This window comes from Bombina bombina, chromosome 3, assembly GCF_027579735.1.
Source record: "Bombina bombina isolate aBomBom1 chromosome 3, aBomBom1.pri, whole genome shotgun sequence".
In the NCBI taxonomy this organism is placed as follows: Eukaryota; Metazoa; Chordata; class Amphibia; order Anura; family Bombinatoridae; genus Bombina; species Bombina bombina.
Genome location: NC_069501.1, coordinates 353,609,248 through 353,630,724, shown reverse-complemented (window position 1 = coordinate 353,630,724; position 21,477 = coordinate 353,609,248). Strand labels below are relative to the sequence as shown.

The following is a 21,477-nucleotide window of genomic DNA, read 5'->3' as shown; positions in this document are numbered from 1 at the left end:
ACCTTTCTGTGGGTAATATGTATACAAAAAGTATTATAAACAATATAAAACTACCTTTAGGTTACATGTATAAGCTGTATTCTGACATGTTAATATTGCCTTAATGACATAAGATGTTGTTTACACTTGGTTCCATCCCCTCTCCAAAATCCAAACTATTACGAAATCCAAAGCTTTTCCGGTCCCAAGCAGTTTGGATATAGGATTTTCTACCAGTACTAATTGTGAAAATACATCTTCATCAGTCATGCTCAATATTTTATGAGCATGTAATGGAAAACCATGAAGTCTTAAGAAAAATTCTGATTATCCTAGCTTTAATGTAGCTGTAATCTAAATTTTATTAAAGACACAGAGATTAATATTTTGCATTACTTTCAATTTACTGCTCTGACAGCTTTTTAAAGTATACAGTGATAACATTAGTAAACGTAAAACATGTGAAACAACAGAGAAAACAAAAGAACCAATAAGGGCAAAGCCATGGATGATATCAGCCAATCAGCATACTCATAATGTCCATAAACAGTCCAGAGCGCACCAATACCTCCTCTTTCTTGTTTGATGTGAATAGGTAAAAAGGACATTAAAAGTAGGAACATATTACAGCACCATAACAACTGGAACATGAACAACCAATAACAGAAAATCAAAATAATTTTGAAGACAGGATGGAGAAACTTGAGGTTGAGGCAGGAGAGGATTCTTCTGGGAATCTGCCTATGCTGGAGGAGAATTTTGGCAGATGACGTAGATTTTGAGGAGTGAAAGAAGAATCCAAATCAGTTGAAGGAGATGTTTTGAGAGGTGGATGCTGGAAATAAAAATATATATTAATAAACAAATCAAATATAATTTAAATACTGGGAGGAGAAGGGGGCGGAGCCAACAGCTGAAGCAAGCTGACGCAGTTATCTGGAGCTCCAGCTATAACTAAAGCATTAACTAATCAAAATGCTATATTAACATCTCTAAACGACGCATAAAATAAATTTGATTACTGGAAGAGTGAGTGAAACCTGTAATTTTCCTTTTCTGGCTTAAAGGGACACTGTACCCAATTTTTTTCTTTTGTAATTCAGATAGAGCATGCAATTTTAAGCAACTTTCTAATTTACTCCTATTATCAATTTTTCTTCGTTCTCTTGCTATCATTATTTGAAAAAGAAAGCATCTAAGCTTTTTTTTGGTTTCAGTACTCTGGACAGCACTTTTTTATTGGTGGATTCATTTTATCCACCAATCAGCAAGGACAACCCAGGTTGTTCACCAAAAATGGGCCGGCATCTAAACTTACATTCTTGCATTTCAAATAAAGATACCAAGAGAATGAAGAAAATTTGATAATAGGAGTAAATTAGAAAATTGCTTAAAATTTCATGCTCAATCTGAATCATGAAATAAATTTTTTGGGTACAGTGTCCCTTTAAACATATTCGGGATTCACCACACAACAACGCTGCATTCTGAGGCCTATTCGGCACTTTTTGGATCTCAACCTGAGCAGGGTACACAGAGAATCAGCAAGCTTCCTGTATTACTGCCTAGACATATAAATACCTGAAGGGGACAAAGTTCCTTTATATTACTATGATGGAGATTGCTGATCTCTTGCAACAGCTGGCACATAAGATGGATGGACATTTTGGTTCCCTCGTGAGAACATTGAGAGGCGAGCATGGCGGCAAACCAGATGAGACTACAACCGATGTTCTGCCACAGCCCTTATCTGGGCCATGTGGAGAGACGGAGCAAGTTGGACCCTATACTGCTGATATCGGGGGGCAAGTTAGCCTAGAAAGGCGACATAATAGCAAGACAACCCCATACTTTATACTGTCATGCTCCGAATACTATGTGATGGCGGCACAACTTCCTATTCCTAAGGCGGACACAGAGACACTAACCTCTAGCTCTCCAGTGATGCGGCCGGTCACTGGAGGAAATTGGGCACAAGCTGGCTCTAAGTTACAGCCTTTCAATGTCGCATCACCATTTACAGGTCCCGCTCCACACGCATCTTGTGCAGACCTTCAGCTCTCCATTCAGGAAAACTTGGTCCTCGGTGAGTTCCCAGACTTAAGAGACACAATGCTGATATATAGTGGGGAAGCCCCCGACCTTGGTACATCAGAACTTATAAAGCTCCTCTCACCTAAGGCTTTTGCGGGACCGAAGTTTCTGTTAACTTCACACAGGGAGGTCCGGGTACAGGAATTGAATTTGTCTGACACCCTCCGTTTATGGAGACATATTCGTGACAACATTAAGTCACTGAGAAAACACCTTTATAAGCACCATAGCAGCTATTTGGAGAAAGGGGGTATAGGATGACTTTCTCTTAACTGTAGCAGATCTCGACAAAACTGGCACTGAAATCCTTTGCAGAGTTCCCTCTTATCTATTGCATTTGTTCTCTACAGACTGACTACTACTGCATATCTTTAGTTGTATGCTTGCATTGGTATTAATGTTGCTGTTCTTTACCTCTGGATTTATTGTTACTACCCCCCATGTACTTTATTACCCTCAAAGTTCTGCATTCTCAATGTAAAGTTAACCCTTGGAAATGTTTACTATGATGCTCCCTTAATTTTTAGAAAACTGTATTTTGGAGAATAGCAAATCTATTTATATCCTTTTCCACACCACTTGCTCCTATCTCCTACATCTTTCAGGATATCTAATTTTACATAGTTCTGTTGTGGGGCCTAGTTCTCTTATATGCCATAGAGAATTTATTGTAAAATTGGAAAGACATATGTTTGTTTTATATTTACAGTCCTACCCATAGGTATCGAATGAAATTAGATCTAGGTGAAATGTCTGTACGCTCCTTTTCTCTAAGTACTCGAGCTAGTGAAGGCTGTACTTATACACATATGATGTATTCCCACATTTGCCCTCAAGCATGCTATCTCCAGTGTGTGCACAACTTAGTAATCTTAGATGTAAGTTTTCATTACCTAACCTTTAACTATATGCATAGTGTTAATATGACTATTACTGTACTATTGACAATATGCATACTGATGCTATTATTAACCTTAATCTAGATAATAACAGTTCATAGAGAGGTATACTATGCAAGGTGCATACTAGAAAGGGCTGAATCATTCATATTCTCTATATTGTCGCCAAGTGTTTTATAGTATGCATATTGGTGCACTACCACTTACTACATCCTTTAATATTGTACACAATGTGATTAGAATTTAACTATATAGTAGACAGCTGCAGATGTGACCTTCCATATATCTGAAACACTTACTCCTCAATACACTGATCCATCTTTATACGCAGTAACGCATATTGCTTTAGTTCGCCACTTGAAACATGCATAGCTTAGTATTTGTTTTACACATATTGGGGCGATTTGTGTATCGCGAATGGACATAGTACTTAACACCCAAGAAAATTACAGTACCCGCATACTCTGTACCACAGTGTAAGACATTTGTATAGTCATTCTGGGATAACTATCATGTCTCTAATAGTCCTTAAGGCTCAGTAGATAGAGACTGAGCACATAGGTTACACTACAACCTTGACATATCGCTGGGATAACCTTTCATATACTAGTACCTATTGTAGTATCACATAGCCTATTACCACTAACAGTCACAGCAAGTATATAGTCACAATGCTATACAGATCCTTATTTGGTAGATTTGTAGTTTCCCACACAGTATCACCTCACTACCAGTGCACATCACTTATCTTTATTGGGCTCCTCTCCTCCCTTTCCCGCCGGTACTTGTTGCCGGCGGGTCATACCCCTGCTCCCTTCTCCTACATCGCCTATAGCTGGCATATCCCCAGGAGAGGAGCTCATTCAGAAGCCCCTAAATCCCATCTTCTATCTTATCTTAGGTCATATATCTTATACCTTATATCATACAATGCACTCATCCTGATATTCCTCTTTGAGAATAGCTACACTAGGATGTAATATTAATCTTTCTATATGCAAAAGTACAGGGACCATTTTCAGATCTCTACTTATGGGAACTCATAGAATACAACTATAATAATGACTGCCTGAGAAACTTGTTAACACCAATATAACCTATGGCTCCGCCCTCCACTCTCTCCCCCTTATTTAGAGCGGTGCTTACCCGCTGAATATTCCCCCCCCCCCCCTTGCTATAGACGCATTCCTTCTATTTTGGAAGCTCTTAAAGAGCTGCTTACCTGACCATTAGTTATTTTTAGTTATTTTCCTTTTTTGCAATGCTGGTCCATTGGGCCTGAGACTATGTTTCCTCCTGGTCAGTCATATATGCTACTTTACAGAAAAACTGAGGTTTCATTAGCCTACCACTATTGTTCTATATAACTGTCAAAATGTTTTCTTCAATCTTGTTTGTAACTGTTTTTCTTCATTCAAAAAGAAAATAAGGCTTATTATGTTATATATTTGATATGCAGTACCTCAATAAAAAAAATTATTTAAAAAAAAAAAAATACTGGGAGGAAACAGAAAGATTGCCAGGGTGGGAAAATATTCTTCTCTGTTTCTTTAATAAAATCTAGATTATAGCTACACTAAAGCTAGGATAATCCGAATTTTTTTCAAGACCAGATACTCATATTTTGCTACTTTAAAGCAAAAAAGGATCATGAAATTAAAGAAAAAGCAGCGTTATTAATAGGTTTAAAATAAAATTGTCTAAAGGTGGAGTCTGAAGACCAGTCTGCTGCATTTAAAATATCTTGGAGGGAAGATGATTTTAAAAAGGCTTTAGAGGCAGAAGCTCCACGAACGGAGTGAGCCGAAAAAGATTCTACCATACCAGAAAGAAGCATAATCCACTTTACCTACCTGGCAATAGAAGTAGAGGAGACAGGTTTGAAAGGGAAAAAAGAAAGAGATGAGAAGTTGAGAAGACGAAGAATGAAGTAAAGGTTGAGTACGAGACAAATACTCTTTCAGACAAAGAACAACACACAATTTAGGATGATCAGAGAAATAAGGATAAAAAATAGATTGAGAAAGACATTTAGTTCTTTTAGAAAGGATAAAGGTGACACCAAAAGGAGAAAATATTTGAGAATTAATATCAATGGCACAAACATCAGAAACTCTGCAAAAAGAGAGGAGTGGCAAGTTTAGCTGACAGCTGTTTGAGAGAAAGAAGATAGTAAGAAGGCCAATTTCTAAGGAAGGACAAAACCAAATTTACGTCCCAAAAGAAAGAGTATATAGAAGTCAGAGGAGACCTGATGGATTTTCCCAACAGGGGTATTATTAAGAAGGACGTGACCAGCAGAAATAGCAGAATGAGCTATATTGATAGATCTATAGGCAAGACCTGATTAAAAAAGAAAAGAGAAATAATCTAAAATAAAATTCAAAGGAGCATAAAAGGGATCCAAATCCCTCTGGACACATCAGCCAGACCACTTGGCCCAAGCTGAGAGATAACATCTTTTGGTTCCAGGAGCCCAAGAGTCTTGTAATAAAGATCAACTCGTTCCGAAAGTCCATCAAGAGACCAAGATCCCCTGAAAGTATCCAAGCAACAAGAGTTAGAGATTTGGAAAGCAACAGGGGGTGAGGGAATCCCAGGGGATCTAGGAGGAGATGAGAGAGGGAAGGAAGAAGTAGGGGAGGAATTAAAGAGAGTTCCAGAAGAGAAGGGTATCAAGACTGGGATGGCCACAGGGGGGGGTGATCAGGAGAAGAAATATTGGGTTCGTGCAGAGATAAGCCAGAGTCTGAGCAATCATTGAAAAGGGGGGAAAGGTGTAAACTCCTGAAGGGGGCCACACTTGAAGGAAAGCGTCCACGGAAGAAGCGCCTGGGTCCGGTCTCCAGCTGAAAAAGAGTCTGACTTTAAAATTGGAACGAGAGGCAAAAAGGTTGAGAAGGAAAGGGCCCCTGAGAGAAGAAATCTCTAGGAAAATACTCCTGTCCAATTTCCAATCGCTGGAGTCCTTCAAATAGCGATAACCCCAATCTGCAGCCTGATTGGATAGACCCAGAATAAATTCCGCTGAAATAGAAATATTCTTGTCGAGGCAAAAGTGAATGAAATTTTTTGTAAGATCTGATAGAGGTTTTGATTTTGTGCCTCCTAAACGTTTTAGATATCGAACTGCCGAAAGGTTGTCCATGCAAAGAAGAAGTAGGAAGGTTGGACTTGAGAAAACTCTGAATTGCAAAGGATCCCGCCAGAGGTTCTTTGCAGTTGATATGAAGATTGGATTCTAGAAAGGTCCATTTGCCACCTGTGATTGTGGAACCGCAACGTGTTCCCCAGCCGGAGTTACTTGCGTCCGATTCTATGACAAAATCTGGAACAGAACCAAAGATTCCTTTGCCGTTCCATGCCTCTATGTTTTGAATCCACCAGATGAGTTCTTTTTTGGCTTCTGGGGATAAGGAAATCCAATGTTGATAAGAGAAACCTCTTTGAAGGTGAGATATTTTCAAGCGTTGAAGAGCCCGATAATGTAGAGGGGCTGGAAAGATGGTTTGAATGGAAGACGAGAGTAGACCGATGATATGGGCTAATAAGCGAAGAGGAAAGCAAGTTTTCTTCAAAAGAGAGGAAATCTCCTTTTTGATGTTCTTCAATTTCTCTATTGGGAGACTTAAAGTGTTGAGCTGAAATCCAAAGAAAACAATGGATTGAGACGGGAGAAGAGAGGATATTTCTTTGCTGATAATGGATCCCAAATTCTCTAGAAGAGAACAAGTGAGGTTCAAGTGAAGAAAAAGAGTGGAGGGGACTTGATTCATGATAAGAATGTCATCCAGATAAACTATCAGGCGTATTCCTCTGAATCTTAGCCAGGCTATGACTGGTTTCAGAATTTTCGTGAAAATCCATGGAGCGGATGAAAGGCTGAATGGAAGGCAAGTGAATTGTCAAAGAGTTTGGTTCCAGAAGAAACAAAAATCTCCTGTGGGAAGAATGTATAGGAACGGTAAGGTATGCATCCTTGAGGTCTAATCGAACAAGTCAATCCTTGTCCAGTAAAGAGTCCCTCAGAAGATGGATACCTTTCATCTTGAAATGTTGATAAGTTACATAATGATTTAGAGTTTTCAGATCGATGACTGGTCGAAATTGTCCATTTTTCTTCTTTACTAAGAAAATATTGCTTATGTAGCTGTCTTCATCTACAAGAACGGGTTCTATAGCTTGTTTTAAAATTAGAGAGGAAATCTCTGAATCTGTTGCTTGAAGATCTCAATTTGAAAATAAAATTGGACGAGGACAAACAATTTGGATGGGAAAGGAAATAAAATCTATAAGGACTCCAGAGACAGTCTGAAGAATCCAGGGGTCTGATGTTATTAGAGACCAATTTGGAAGAAAATGAGCCAGTCGACCACCCATCTTTTTTAGGGAAAAAAGAGAAAAGGGAGGAAGAAGAGAAATTACCTGAAGGGGTTCTAAGGTGACCTCTTGATCTTGCACCTCTGTGCCAGAAGCAGGCTCTTGTGGGGAAGAAAGGGGGAAACAAATTGTTGTTGCTGCTGATAAAATTGGGGTCTAGAGATGAAGGGTTGATGGTCGGGAAAACGATACTTTCTTTTTCCGGCCCTATCAAAAAGAGGAGCGTGGATTTTGGAAGAGGGTCTTTTTTTTACAGTGGCTTTAGTTTTAGACAAACTAGAAAAAGTTTTAGTATAGTCACTGAGTTTTTTCAGATATACCTCTCCAAAGAGAAGGCCATTAGGATCTGTAGATGTCTCATTATTGGCGAAATCTGACAATTTCGGGTCTAGCCTGCGCAGAATGGACCTTCTGTGTTCGCAAGCTATAGCAGTATTGGCATTGCATAATAAAACAAAGGCTCTTTGAACATACTCTATGATGATTTGAGGATCAATTGTAGAATTATTTATAACAGAATCCTCAGTCAATTCAAATAACTTTGACAAGGAGCCAGAAATATCTAAAAGCTTGTCTTGACAAGACTTAAGTAATTTGTCAGATCCTCATTTAATGCTAGATCCAGGAATTTTAAAATTTGTGAGTCAATGTCAGTAGTGACAGAGGAGTTACCTGGGAGGGAGGGAGGGGCGAGGACATTCGGCACAAAGTTTACTATGAACTTCTAGCAATAAGGGATGCCTTAAATAAAAATTAATATATTCTGCAACACCTGAGGAAGGAAACCACTCCGAGAATCTGGGATGCTTAACCTCCTCTGGTTTAAATCTAGGTTTACCAAGGGAGTCGAGAAAAACTATTTCTGAATCATTAACAGGAAAAGATTTTTTACGTCTTTTAAATTTAATAAAGTTGTTGAAATCAGAATAATCTGAATCGTTATCAGAGGATTGACAATTGTCATATTTAAATTCATCTGAAAACTCCCTCTCCCCGGAAGAGGTGGAAAGATTCTCAGCGAGAGTTTGTAAAAATGTTGATGCTTGTCTTTTTAGACCAGTTCTTTTAGAATAAGCATCAGGAAAAGTACCCTCTGAATTGTGACTCTCAACACATTCAGAAATTCTGGGGCCGGATGACTGCTGGCTAACAGTATAGGTGCTTATTGGCAATAAGCTATGAGGGTTGTCTGTCTGAAGCAGACTATCAGCATCTTTTTCAACATAAGAAGGGGAAAGATGTTTAGATTTAGAAGTTTGTTTTTTATGTATTTGAGAAGGATCTGACTGAAATTTAGCAATAAGACTATTAATTTTGTTGTCCATCTTTCTCATAAAGGACTGCATAGATGCCATAATATTTTGCAAAGAGGGGGCAGGATTAATTGGATTATTCTCCTCATGTGACATCTTGAGACCACAGAAAAAATGGGGTAAAAATAAAAGCAAAGTTTATTTTTATTTTTTAAAAGATAATAATTTTGGGAATTAAAATTTTAAATTTATAGCAGTATTAAAATAAAGCAGCACAACAATATTGAAAGATTTGAACAAACGTTGTCAATCTGTAAATAGAAAGAAATAGTGACACACAGAAGTAGAAAATAAAAGTGCCTCTAGAAACGTCAGAAATAAATAACCCACAGTGAAAAACTTTAAGCTTACAATGTTGCTGAATAGGCTATGGCACCTATTTAACAAAGGTCTGTCGGACCTGATCTGACAGTGCGGATCAGGTCCGACAGACCTCGCTGAATGTGGAGAGCAATACGCTCTCCATATTCTGCATTGCACCAGCAGCTCTTGTGAACTGCTGGTGCAACGCTGCCCCCTGCAGATTCACCAGCAGGGGGTGTCAATTAACCCGATCGTACTCCGTACAGAGCTTGATAGATATGCCCCTATGGGCGTGATTAACATATCCTGTAGAGAAACCGGATAAAAATTTCAACTCCGCCCAGGGTGAAGAAAGACTTAACCTCACAGCTTAACAACCTCAGGCTATGAGGGAGGAGGCGGGAAAAAGAGGCGGGAAAAAGGGGCAGAACAAAATGGCGACCGCACTCAGCACAACAGAAGGGAAAATGGAAACCGGGTTAAACAGAAGAACTCGGTCCTAATGAAAACAGCTAACCAATGAATAGAAGGGATAGGTAAGGGACTGTAAAAACGTTTAAGAGAAACAAGGGAAAATATAATTCCCACAAAAAGAAAAAAACGAGCATGTAAGAGAAAATATAACAGGAAATAATAATAAAAACACATAAAAAGAGTAAGAGAGAAAAACGAAAAGAGAAATTATCTTATCTTTCAGAGCAGCAAAAAGAAAGAGGAGGTATTGGTGCGCTCTGGACTGTTTATGGACATTATGAGTATGCTGATTGGCTGATATCATCTTCTACATTCATGGCTTTGTCCTTATTGGTTCTTTTGTTTTCTCTGTTTCACATGTTTTATGTTTACTAATGTTATCACTGTATACTTTAAAAAGCTGTCAGAGCAGTAAATTGAAAGTAATGCAAAATATGAGAGTCTGGTCTTGTAATAAAATCAATTTAACTATTGATTGAGGAATACATATTCCTGATTTATTTATTTCAATACATAACAAAGAAAAAACATTCTACCTATTGCCCTTTGCACCTTTTACATACCTATATTTATGTTAATTTTCAAAAATAAGATGTAATAATGACATTGTATGTCACCCTGGGTAAACCTTAATGAAAAATGTGGTTGAAAATCAACAAAAAACATAATTTATGCTTACCTGATAAATTCCTTTCTTCTGTTGTGCGATCAGTCCACGGGTCATCATTACTTCTGGGATATAACTCCTCCCCAACAGGAAATGCAAGAGGATTCACCCAGCAGAGCTGATATAGCTCCTCCCCTCTACGTCAGTCCCAGTCATTCGACCAAGAATCAACGAGAAAGGAGTAACCAAGGGTGAAGTGGTGACTGGAGTATAATTTTAAAAGATATTTACCTGCCTTAAAAAACAGGGCGGGCCGTGGACTGATCGCACAACAGAAGAAAGGAATTTATCAGGTAAGCATAAATTATGTTTTCTTCTGTTATGTGCGATCAGTCCACGGGTCATCATTACTTCTGGGATACCAATACCAAAGCAAAAGTACACGGATGACGGGAGGGATAGGCAGGCTCATTATACAGAAGGAACCACTGCCTGAAGAACCTTTCTCCCAAAAATAGCCTCCGAAGAAGCAAAAGTGTCAAATTTGTAAAATTTGGAAAAAGTATGAAGCGAAGACCAAGTTGCAGCCTTGCAAATCTGTTCAACAGAGGCCTCATTCTTAAAGGCCCAAGTGGAAGCCACAGCTCTAGTGGAGTGAGCTGTAATTCTTTCAGGAGGCTGCTGTCCAGCAGTCTCATAGGCTAAACGTATTATGCTACGAAGCCAGAAAGAGAGAGAGGTAGCAGAAGCTTTTTGACCTCTCCTCTGTCCAGAATAAACGACAAACAGGGAAGAAGTTTGGCGAAAATTTTTAGTTGCCTGCAAGTAGAACTTGAGGGCACGAACTACATCCAGATTGTGTAGAAGACGTTCCTTCTTTGAAGAAGGATTTGGACACAAGGATGGAACAACAATCTCTTGATTGATATTCCTGTTAGTAACTACCTTAGGTAAGAACCCAGGTTTAGTACGCAGAACTACCTTATCTGAGTGAAAAATCAGATAAGGAGAATCACAATGTAATGCTGATAACTCAGAGACTCTTCGAGCCGAGGAAATAGCCATTAAAAACAGAACTTTCCAAGATAACAATTTTATATCAATGGAATGAAGGGGTTCAAATGGAACCCCTTGTAAAACGTTAAGAACTAAGTTTAAACTCCATGGCGGAGCAACGGCTTTAAACACAGGCTTGATCCTAGCTAAAGCTTGACAAAAAGCCTGGACGTCTGGATTTTCTGACAGACGCCTGTGTAACAAGATGGACAGAGCTGAAATCTGTCCCTTTAATGAACTAGCCGATAAACCCTTTTCTAAACCTTCTTGTAGAAAAGACAATATCCTAGGGATCCTAACCTTACTCCAGGAGTAACGTTTGGATTCGCACCAGTATAGGTATTTGCGCCATATTTTATGGTAAATCTTTCTGGTAACAGGCTTCCTAGCCTGGATCAGGGTATCAATAACCGACTCAGAAAAACCACGCTTTGATAAAATCAAGCGTTCAATTTCCAAGCAGTCAGTTTCAGAGAAGTTAGATTTTGATGTTTGAATGGACCCTGTATCAGAAGGTCCTGTCTCAGAGGTAGAGACCAAGGTGGACAGGATGACATGTCCACTAGATCTGCATACCAAGTCCTGCGTGGCCATGCAGGCGCTATTAGAATCACAGATGCTCTCTCTTGTTTGATTTTCGCAATCAATCGAGGAAGCAGCGGGAAGGGTGGAAACACATAAGCCATCCCGAAGTTCCAAGGTGCTGTCAAAGCATCTATCAGAACCGCTCCCGGATCCCTGGATCTGGACCCGTAGTGAGGAAGTTTGGCGTTCTGGCGAGACGCCATGAGATCTATCTCTGGTTTGCCCCAACGTCGAAGTATTTGGGCAAAAATCTCCGGATGAAGTTCCCACTCTCCCGGATGAAAAGTCTGGCGACTCAAGAAATCCGCCTCCCAGTTCTCCACTCCCGGGATGTGGATTGCAGACAGGTGGCAAGAGTGAGACTCTGCCCAGCGAATTATCTTTGATACTTCCATCATTGCTAGGGAGCTTCTTGTCCCTCCCTGATGGTTGATGTAAGCTACAGTCGTGATATTGTCCGACTGAAACCTGATGAACCCCTGAGTTGTTAATTGGGGCCAAGCTAGAAGGGCATTGAGGACTGCCCTCAATTCCAGAATGTTTATTGGAAGGAGACTCTCCTCCTGATTCCATAATCCCTGAGTCTTCAGAGAATTCCAGACAGCGCCCCAACCTAGCAGGCTGGCGTCTGTTGTTACGATTGTCCAGTCTGGCCTGCTGAATGGCATCCCCCTGGACAGGTGTGGCCGATAAAGCCACCATAGAAGAGAATTTCTGGTCTCTTGATTCAGATTCAGGGTAGGGGACAAATCTGAGTAATCCCCATCCCACTGACTTAGCATGCACAATTGCAGCGGTCTGAGGTGTAGGCGTGCAAAAGGTACTATGTCCATTGCCGCTACCATTAAACCAATCACCTCCATGCATTGAGCTACTGACGGGTGTTGAATGGAATGAAGGACACGGCATGCATCCTGAAGCCTTGTTAACCTGTCTTCTGTCAGGTAAATCTTCATTTCTACAGAATCTATAAGAGTCCCCAAGAATGGAACTCTTGTGAGAGGAAAAAGAGAACTTTTCTTTTCGTTCACTTTCCATCCATGCGACCTTAGAAATGCCAGAACTAACTCTGTATGAGACTTGGCAGTTTGAAAGCTTGAAGCTTGTATTAGAATGTCGTCTAGGTACGGAGCTACCGAAATCCCTCGCGGTCTTAGTACCGCCAGAAGGGCACCCAGAACCTTTGTGAAGATTCTTGGGGCCGTAGCCAATCCGAATGGAAGAGCTACAAACTGGTAGTGCCTGTCTAGGAAGGCAAACCGTAGATACCGTTGATGATCTTTGTGAATCGGTATGTGAAGGTAAGCATCTTTTAAATCCACTGTGGTCATGTACTGACCCTTTTGGATCATAGGTAAGATTGTCCGAATAGTTTCCATTTTGAACGATGGAACTCTTAGGAATTTGTTTAGAATCTTTAAATCTAAGATTGGCCTGAAAGTTCCCTCTTTTTTGGGAACCACAAACAGGTTTGAGTAGAACCCTTGTCCTTGTTCCGACCGCGGAACTGGATGGATCACTCCCATTAATAACAGATCTTGTACACAGCGTAGAAACGCTTCTTTCTTTATCTGGTTTGTTGACAACCTTGACAGATGAAATCTCCCTTTTGGGGGAGATAATTTGAAGTCTAGAAGGTATCCCTGAGATATGATCTCCAGCGCCCAGGGATCCTGAACATCTCTTGCCCAGGCCTGAGCGAAGAGAGAAAGTCTGCCCCCCACTAGATCCGGTCCCGGATCGGGGGCTCTCGGTTCATGCTGTCTTTGGGGCAGCAGCAGGTTTCCTGGCCTGTTTGCCCTTATTCCAGGACTGGTTAGGTTTCCAGCCTTGCCTGTAACGAGCAACAGCTCCTTCCTGCTTTGGTGCAGTGGAGGTTGACGCTGCTCCAGGTTTGAAATTCCGAAAGGGACGAAAATTAGACTGTCTAGCCTTAGCTTTGGCTTTGTCTTGAGGTAGGGCGTGGCCCTTACCTCCTGTAATGTCAGCGATAATTTCTTTCAACCCGGGCCCAAATAAAGACTGCCCCTTGAAAGGTATATTAAGTAATTTAGACTTAGAAGTAACATCAGCTGACCAGGATTTTAGCCACAGTGCTCTACGTGCCTGTATGGCGAATCCAGAGTTCTTAGCCGTAAGTTTGGTTAAATGTACTACGGCCTCCGAAATGAATGAATTGGCTAGTTTAAGGACTCTAAGCCTGTCCATAATGTCGTCTAGCGTAGATGAACTAAGGTTCTCTTCCAGAGACTCAATCCAAAATGCTGCCGCAGCCGTAATCGGCGCGATACATGCAAGGGGTTGCAATATAAAACCTTGTTGAACAAACATTTTCTTAAGGTAACCCTCTAATTTTTTATCCATTGGATCTGAAAAAGCACAGCTATCCTCCACCGGGATAGTGGTACGCTTAGCTAAAGTAGAAACTGCTCCCTCCACCTTAGGGACCGTTTGCCATAAGTCCCGAGTAGTGGCGTCTATTGGAAACATCTTTCTAAATATTGGAGGGGGTGAGAACGGCACACCGGGTCTATCCCACTCCTTAGTAACAATTTCAGTTAATCTCTTAGGTATAGGAAAAACGTCAGTACTCGCCGGTACCGCAAAGTATTTATCCAACCTACACATTTTCTCTGGTATTGCAATGGTGTTACAATCATTGAGAGCTGCTAAGACCTCCCCTAGTAATGCACGGAGGTTCTCCAATTTAAATTTAAAATTTGAAATATCTGAATCCAATCTGTTTGGATCAGAACCGTCACCCACAGAATGAAGCTCTCCGTCCTCATGCTCTGCAAGCTGTGACGCAGTATCAGACATGGCCCTAGTATTGTCAGCGCACTCTGTTCTCACCCCAGAGTGATCACGCTTGCCTCTTAGTTCTGGTAATTTAGACAAAACTTCAGTCATAACAGTAGCCATATCATGTAATGTTATCTGTAATGGCCGCCCAGATGTATTAGGCGCCATAATATCACGCACCTCCCGGGCGGGAGATGCAGGTACTGCCGCGTGAGGCGAGTTAGTCGGCATAACTCTCCCCTCGCAGTTTGGTGAAATTTGTTCACATTGTACAGATTGACTTTTATTTAAAGTAGCATCAATACAGTTAGTACATAAATTTCTATTGGGCTCCACCTTGGCATTGGAACAAATGACACAGATATCATTCTCTGAGTCAGACATGTTTAACACACTAGCAATAACTTGCAACCTGGTTATAATCTTTTTTAACAAAAACGTACTGTGCCTCAAAGAGGTACTTAAACGATTAAATGACAGTTGAGATAATGAACTGAAACAGTTATAGCATCAAGTTTAAAATAACACAACTTTTAGCAAAGGTTTGTTCCCATTAGTAAATAACTAAATTTGACATAAAAAGAGTAACGTTTTTATTCACAGTCAATAAAAATTCTCACAGCTCTGCTGAGAGAATGTACCTCCCTTCAAAGAAGTTTGAAGACCCCTGAGATCTGTCAGTGAACCGGATCATGCAGGAAATATAATAGTAGCTGACTGGAATTTTTTGATGCGTAGCAAAAGAGCGCCAAAAACGGCCCCTCCCTCTCACACACAGCAGTGAGGAGAAACGAAACTGTCACAATTTAAAGCATACAACTGCCAAGTGGAAAATAATGCCCAAACATTTATTTACTCAGTACCTCAGCAATGTAAACGATTCTACATTCCAGCAAAAACGTTTAACATGACAATATTTATTAAAAGGATTAGTGACCTTTAACAGAGTAGTTCCGGTGAAAAACCATTCCCAGAATACTGAAGTGTATACATACATGTCATTATAACGGTATAGCAGGATTTTTTCATCAATTCCATTCAGAAAATAAAAACTGCTACATACCTCAATGCAGATTCATCTGCCCGCTGTCCCCTGATCTGAAGCCTTTACCTCCCTCAGATGGCCGAGAACAGCTATATGATCTTAACTACTCCGGTTAAAATCATAGTAAAAAAACTCTGGTAGATTCTTCTTCAAACTCTGCCAGAGAAGTAATAACACGCTCCGGTGCTATTGTAAAATAACAAACTTTTGATTGAAGTCATAAAAACTAAGTATAATCACCATAGTCCTCTCACACATCCTATCTAGTCGTTGGGTGCAAGAGAATGACTGGGACTGACGTAGAGGGGAGGAGCTATATCAGCTCTGCTGGGTGAATCCTCTTGCATTTCCTGTTGGGGAGGAGTTATATCCCAGAAGTAATGATGACCCGTGGACTGATCGCACATAACAGAAGAAATGTAAAACTGTATAATCCGTGGCTAAAGATTTACTTGACAGTCAGAATCTTAAACCTGAATTTAAATGTTAGAACTTAAAAAAGTGGAGAGGTGAGTTTGTGGGTGGAGTTACAATAACTAAAAAATCAAGAAGACGTGCACAAAGTTAGGTAAAAGAATGCAATTACCATAGGCAAGTTCAACAAGGCTTTATTTAAACAAAGCTGTGCTATTAATCAAATTTATCAAGATTGCATTTAAAATTAAAAAAAAATTCCACAAGATGCAAGTCAGTTGCTAAAATATTCAAGTCCTGAGTCAAGTATAACCAGTGTGTCATTTATTGTGAGTTGAGTCCAAGTCAAGTCATTGAAGTGATTTAAGGTCAATCGGCTCGATTCTACATCACTGCTTATAAGTACAAAATACAAAGAGTAATTGTTGTTTTTGCAAAAAATGGGAGTTCCAGGGTCGTATATGAAATTGTCTCTCAAATCTCAGTGTAATTTTGTAAAGATTTTCGCACTACAAAACTGTCTCACTGTCAAAACACTCAAGATTCTTAATACCCTAATAGAAAAACACATGCATATGAAAATAGCAGCAATTGTAAGATGCCATACGCAGAAAGAATCATAATGTCATTTATATTAGCTGCAGGATTTCATTTTTAAAGTGACACCCCCCCCCCCCCCCGATACCTGCTAACTTCACTCTATAGAGAGACATGTCCCTTTTGTGCAAGCTCCATTACTTTATATCTGCGCCATTTCGCCACTTGCAGGGATGCCACTTTTATTTTTTTTTACAATAACTCCACCATGAAAGCCCCTGGGAGGGTCTGCATGAAAACCAACATCTGATCTGGAGAGTTTTAGACAATCAGCCACTTAGGTTCACTGTAAATGCTGTATATTTCTTACAATTGCTCATGTTGCCACTTAAACAGTAGCAAGACAGGTATGTGTGAAAATGTGCACCTAAGCTAGGGGGTATTGTTTAGAAAATTCCTGCAAAGTTTCACCATTGTTATACTGGTTATTTCCAAGGAATGGCTATATAGTCAATATGTACTGTATGTGATCACCATTGTTAACAAAGACCAAAAAAACAAAACAAACTTGGGCATATAAAATTAAAACACAATAAAAAAGCATATACATTTAAACATATTTATGCTTATTATAGGCCATAAAAAATCCTAGCGACCCCATGACCCTTTGGTATAAAGCCCATAAGCCCCTCTTTAAAATCAAGCCCCTATATGTGTTTTAATCAGCAGGTGATCACTGTGGTAATAGTAATAACCTGGTGTTAATAAATGTGCATTTATTTGAGTAGAGGCTCATGGGAGCCCATATGTGCATATCAAAGTTATATAACTGCACCCAAATTTTCATGGCATGATATATACATTAAATAATGGTATAGTTTGAATCTGCTGGGGAAAAAAACAAGCTATAATAAGTGTGGACTTTTCGCTAAAAAATGGCATATAGTAGGCCTTAAAGGGACAGCGAACATAAGTGCAAAATGATGTAACTAATTTCTACATTTACTGTCTGTTTATATCTGATCAGCATCTGAAAACACCTCAGCACAGGGGTGGAAATTGATGAGCAGTTAAGAAATTAAATAAACGTGGTTTTTAATTTTTGGCTTATTTTTAATCAGGAGGAATATTTTGTGTACAGAATATTAATATCCTGTGGAAGACAGTTCGCGCAACTTTTTCATTTAATAATACAGTATGTTATTAAATACTTTTATAGGTTTATTATTCATTTACCAGTTTCACTATTGTATTGTAACAAAAGAGGTTCAGTTTCAGTTAACAAATGTAAATTGTATTGTCGTTCAATACTGTCTAAAGGGACCATTTACATTACACCTCGCTGCACATGGCGATGCAGCTTTTAACATTACGCCAGTGGCAGAGAACTATTGCCTCCCTCAGTGAAGTGTAGTAAAATGCCCCTTGGCGAGACTGGCTTCAAAGACTGATTTTATCTCTTTAAAACATTTTACCTGCAATCTCGATTGTGATTTAAATAACTTTATAACACATCACTATTGTGTCGTTCCTTTTATCATCGGGTGCTATGCGGAAAAACCCTTAACTGGCATTTAAAAAGGTATCAACAGAGATCAGCATCTTTAGAAAAACGTTTAGAAAAGGCTTTGAAAGATTTAAAGTATGTTTACAAATTTCCAAAAATTGTAACATTAGAAATATCTGTTAATGACTAATGCAATCTCAGCTAAATTTAAAGGGATACTAAACCCAATTGTTTTCTTATATGATTAAGATAGAGCATACAACTTTCAGCAGCTTTCTAATTTACTCCTATTATCAATTTTTCTTTGCTCTCTTGGTATCTGTATTTAAAAAGCAGGAATGTAAAGCTTAGCAGCCAGACCATTTTTGGTTCAGCACCTGGGTAGCTAGATACCAAGAGAACGAAGAAAAATAATAGGAGTAAATTAGAAAGTTGCTTAAAATTGCATGCTCTATTTGAATCATGAAATAAAACAATTGGGTTTAGTATCCCTTTAAATCATACTGAACTCCGTTGGTGAGATCATAACATTGTGAGTAGGGATGGGCGAATGTTTCACAACATTCGAAAAACAGCACGAATTTTAACACATTCGTTCGTTCGAATCGAATTTCGAATGTTTACATAACATTCTAACATTCGATTTTCTGTAGTGGTGAGTGATTGAAGTGCGCTAAGTGTAGGGTATCAGACACCTTAACTAAATAACAGATCCTTCAGACTGTTATAAATGAAAATGAGGCAAATTTGGGAAAAGAAGTAAGGGCGCTAGAAAAGCTTAAGATACCCCTAAAAAAGCTTGATTAAAGACAAAAATTGACCGGGGACTTGAATAGACTATATATAAATTTTATAAATATCAGAATAAACAAACATAAATTTAAAAACAACACACACAAAAAATATATTTAAAAGGGACGTCTCCCTATAACTTCACAATTACACTTGTATCAGTGAAACAATGTATATAAAGATACCAGAGTGCAGTGGTAGATACTGTTATATTAAAAAAGGGTCATTCCTTAGGACATTGCCGTTAATCGGATAGTGTCTATCTTTGGTTTCAGATGTCAAGTCTGTAAAACTCTTGATAACCGGTCTATTAATTATTTGCAGGTATAAGCCTCTGCACTTTATCTGAGATTAAGCAAGTTAAACGTCTTATGTTTGTGATAACACTTTACCGGTAGTCGATCTCTGTTCAGTGTGCTTCGTGGATGTTCCTCGAGATCTCGGCGTCTGACGTCACAGTTCCTGAATCAAGGGCTCGTCTCTCTCAGCCAACCAGAGCCTCCATGGGCTTCGGTCTATTTAACTTTTGTTGTCCGGTCCGTTTCTTAATGCTTGAATAACAGTTGGAGATTGCTCTTATTGCTCAGCATGCAACCTCTGTTGGTGCTATCCGCCAGGGGATAGAAAAGGATAGAATTACAACCCGGGTTGATAACTTTTCCTCTGTCTGATAATGATTCAATATGTGGTACTAGTGTTTTCTACGCGTTTCACTCCTTTCTTGATAAAGCTTTGAAAGGAGTGAAACGCGTAGAAAACACTAGTACCACATATTGAATCATTATCAGACAGAGGAAAAGTTATCAACCCGGGTTGTAATTCTATCCTTTTCTATCCCCTGGCGGATAGCACCAACAGAGGTTGCATGCTGAGCAATAAGAGCAATCTCCAACTGTTATTCAAGCATTAAGAAACGGACCGGACAACAAAAGTTAAATGGACCGAAGCCCATGGAGGCTCTGGTTGGCTGAGAGAGACGAGCCCTTGATTCAGGAACTGTGATGTCAGACGCAGAGATCTCGAGGAACATCCACGAAGCACACTGAACAGAGATCGACTACCGGTAAAGTGTTATCACAAACATAAGACGTTTAACTTGCTTAATCTCAGATAAAGTGCAGAGGCTTATACCTGCAAATAATTAATAGACCGGTTATCAAGAGTTTTACAGACTTGACATCTGAAACCAAAGATAGACACTATCCGATTAACGGCAATGTCCTAAGGAATGACCCTTTTTTAATATAACAGTATCTACCACTGCACTCTGGTATCTTTATATACATTGTTTCACTGATACAAGTGTAATTGTGAAGTTATAGGGAGACGTCCCTTTTAAATATATTTTTTGTGTGTGTTGTTTTTAAATTTATGTTTGTTTATTCTGATATTTATAAAATTTATATATAGTCTATTCAAGTCCCCGGTCAATTTTTGTCTTTAATCAAGCTTTTTTAGGGGTAACATTTGATTTTCGAATGTTCGGTTTCGAATTTTACGATTACATTCGAAAATATTCTTTTTGAAAAATTTGAATTTAGATTGTAATAGTATTTCTAATGCTTTTTCTTTAAATGTAATATTCGAATTATGCAATATTCGAATTAAAAAAATTCGAATTTAGATTGTAATAGTATTTCTAATGCTTTTTCTTTAAATGTAATATTCGAATTATGCAATACGTGTATTCGAATTTGAAAAATTCGAATTTAGATTGTAATAGTATTTCTAATGCTTTTTCTTTAAATGTAATATTCAAATTATGCAATATTCGAATTCGAAAAATTAGAATTTAGATTGTAATAGTATTTCTAATGCTTTTTCTTTAAATGTAATATTCGAATTATGCAATATGTGTATTCGAATTCGAAAAATTCGAATTTAGATTGTAATAGTATTTCTAATGCTTTTTCTTGAAATGTAATATTCGAATTATGCAATATTCGAATTCGAAAAATTTGAATTTATATTCGAATTCGAAAAATTCAAATGTATATGTTTGTAATAGTATTTCTAATGCTTTCTTTAAATGTAATATTCAAATTATGCAATATTCTATATGGAAACATTCAAAATGATATATTTGTATCTATTATGTATCAATTTACTAGATTCCCAATAGTATTTGTTAAATAAAATGTTAAATTCGAAATTTTGAATGTGGACATTCGATATAATTATAAACATTCGAATTCGAAAGTGACATTCGAAAACTGTAAATAACATTCGATTTTCAAATTTTTAAGAATATTCGTTCTTATCGACATTCGGATTTAGAATTCGAATTTCGGTAATAACATTCGTTCTACATTCGAAATTCGAAAATTTAAACATTCGCCCATCCCTAATTGTGAGCAAATTTCTAGAGGCAAGTGTGTTAGATAAGGACCTGCTGATAATGTGTTATCTTGGACCTGTCATATCATTGCTTTATCTGAACTGGATTTACATAAACATTTTAATCTGATTTTGATCCCGAAGGTAGGACTAGGAAGAAAACAGGTCACTCCTCAAATCAGATGTTGCCTCTAGATAGTGACCAATATTTTACTTACCCATAAATATTTATAGTTGGTTTTCCATGTATCAGATAGGAGGCTTTCTTTTTTCATATTGTAGCCAAACCAACCTTCACCAAATGTTGTATTTTATGGCAGGCCAGAGGTTGGTAAACCCAGACCTGTGTATAA

The 21,477-nt window shown here is 38.6% G+C and overlaps 1 long non-coding RNA gene across 1 annotated transcript; it reads right to left on the bottom strand.

Annotated features, from left to right (window-relative positions):
• Positions 1 to 364: 364 nt before the first annotated feature.
• Positions 365 to 21,477, bottom strand: LOC128651619 (uncharacterized). Its single transcript, XR_008401139.1, has 2 exons — positions 21,343 to 21,477; positions 365 to 814 (listed from the first exon to the last, which is right to left on the bottom strand). It is a non-coding gene; the product is annotated as an uncharacterized LOC128651619 (long non-coding RNA).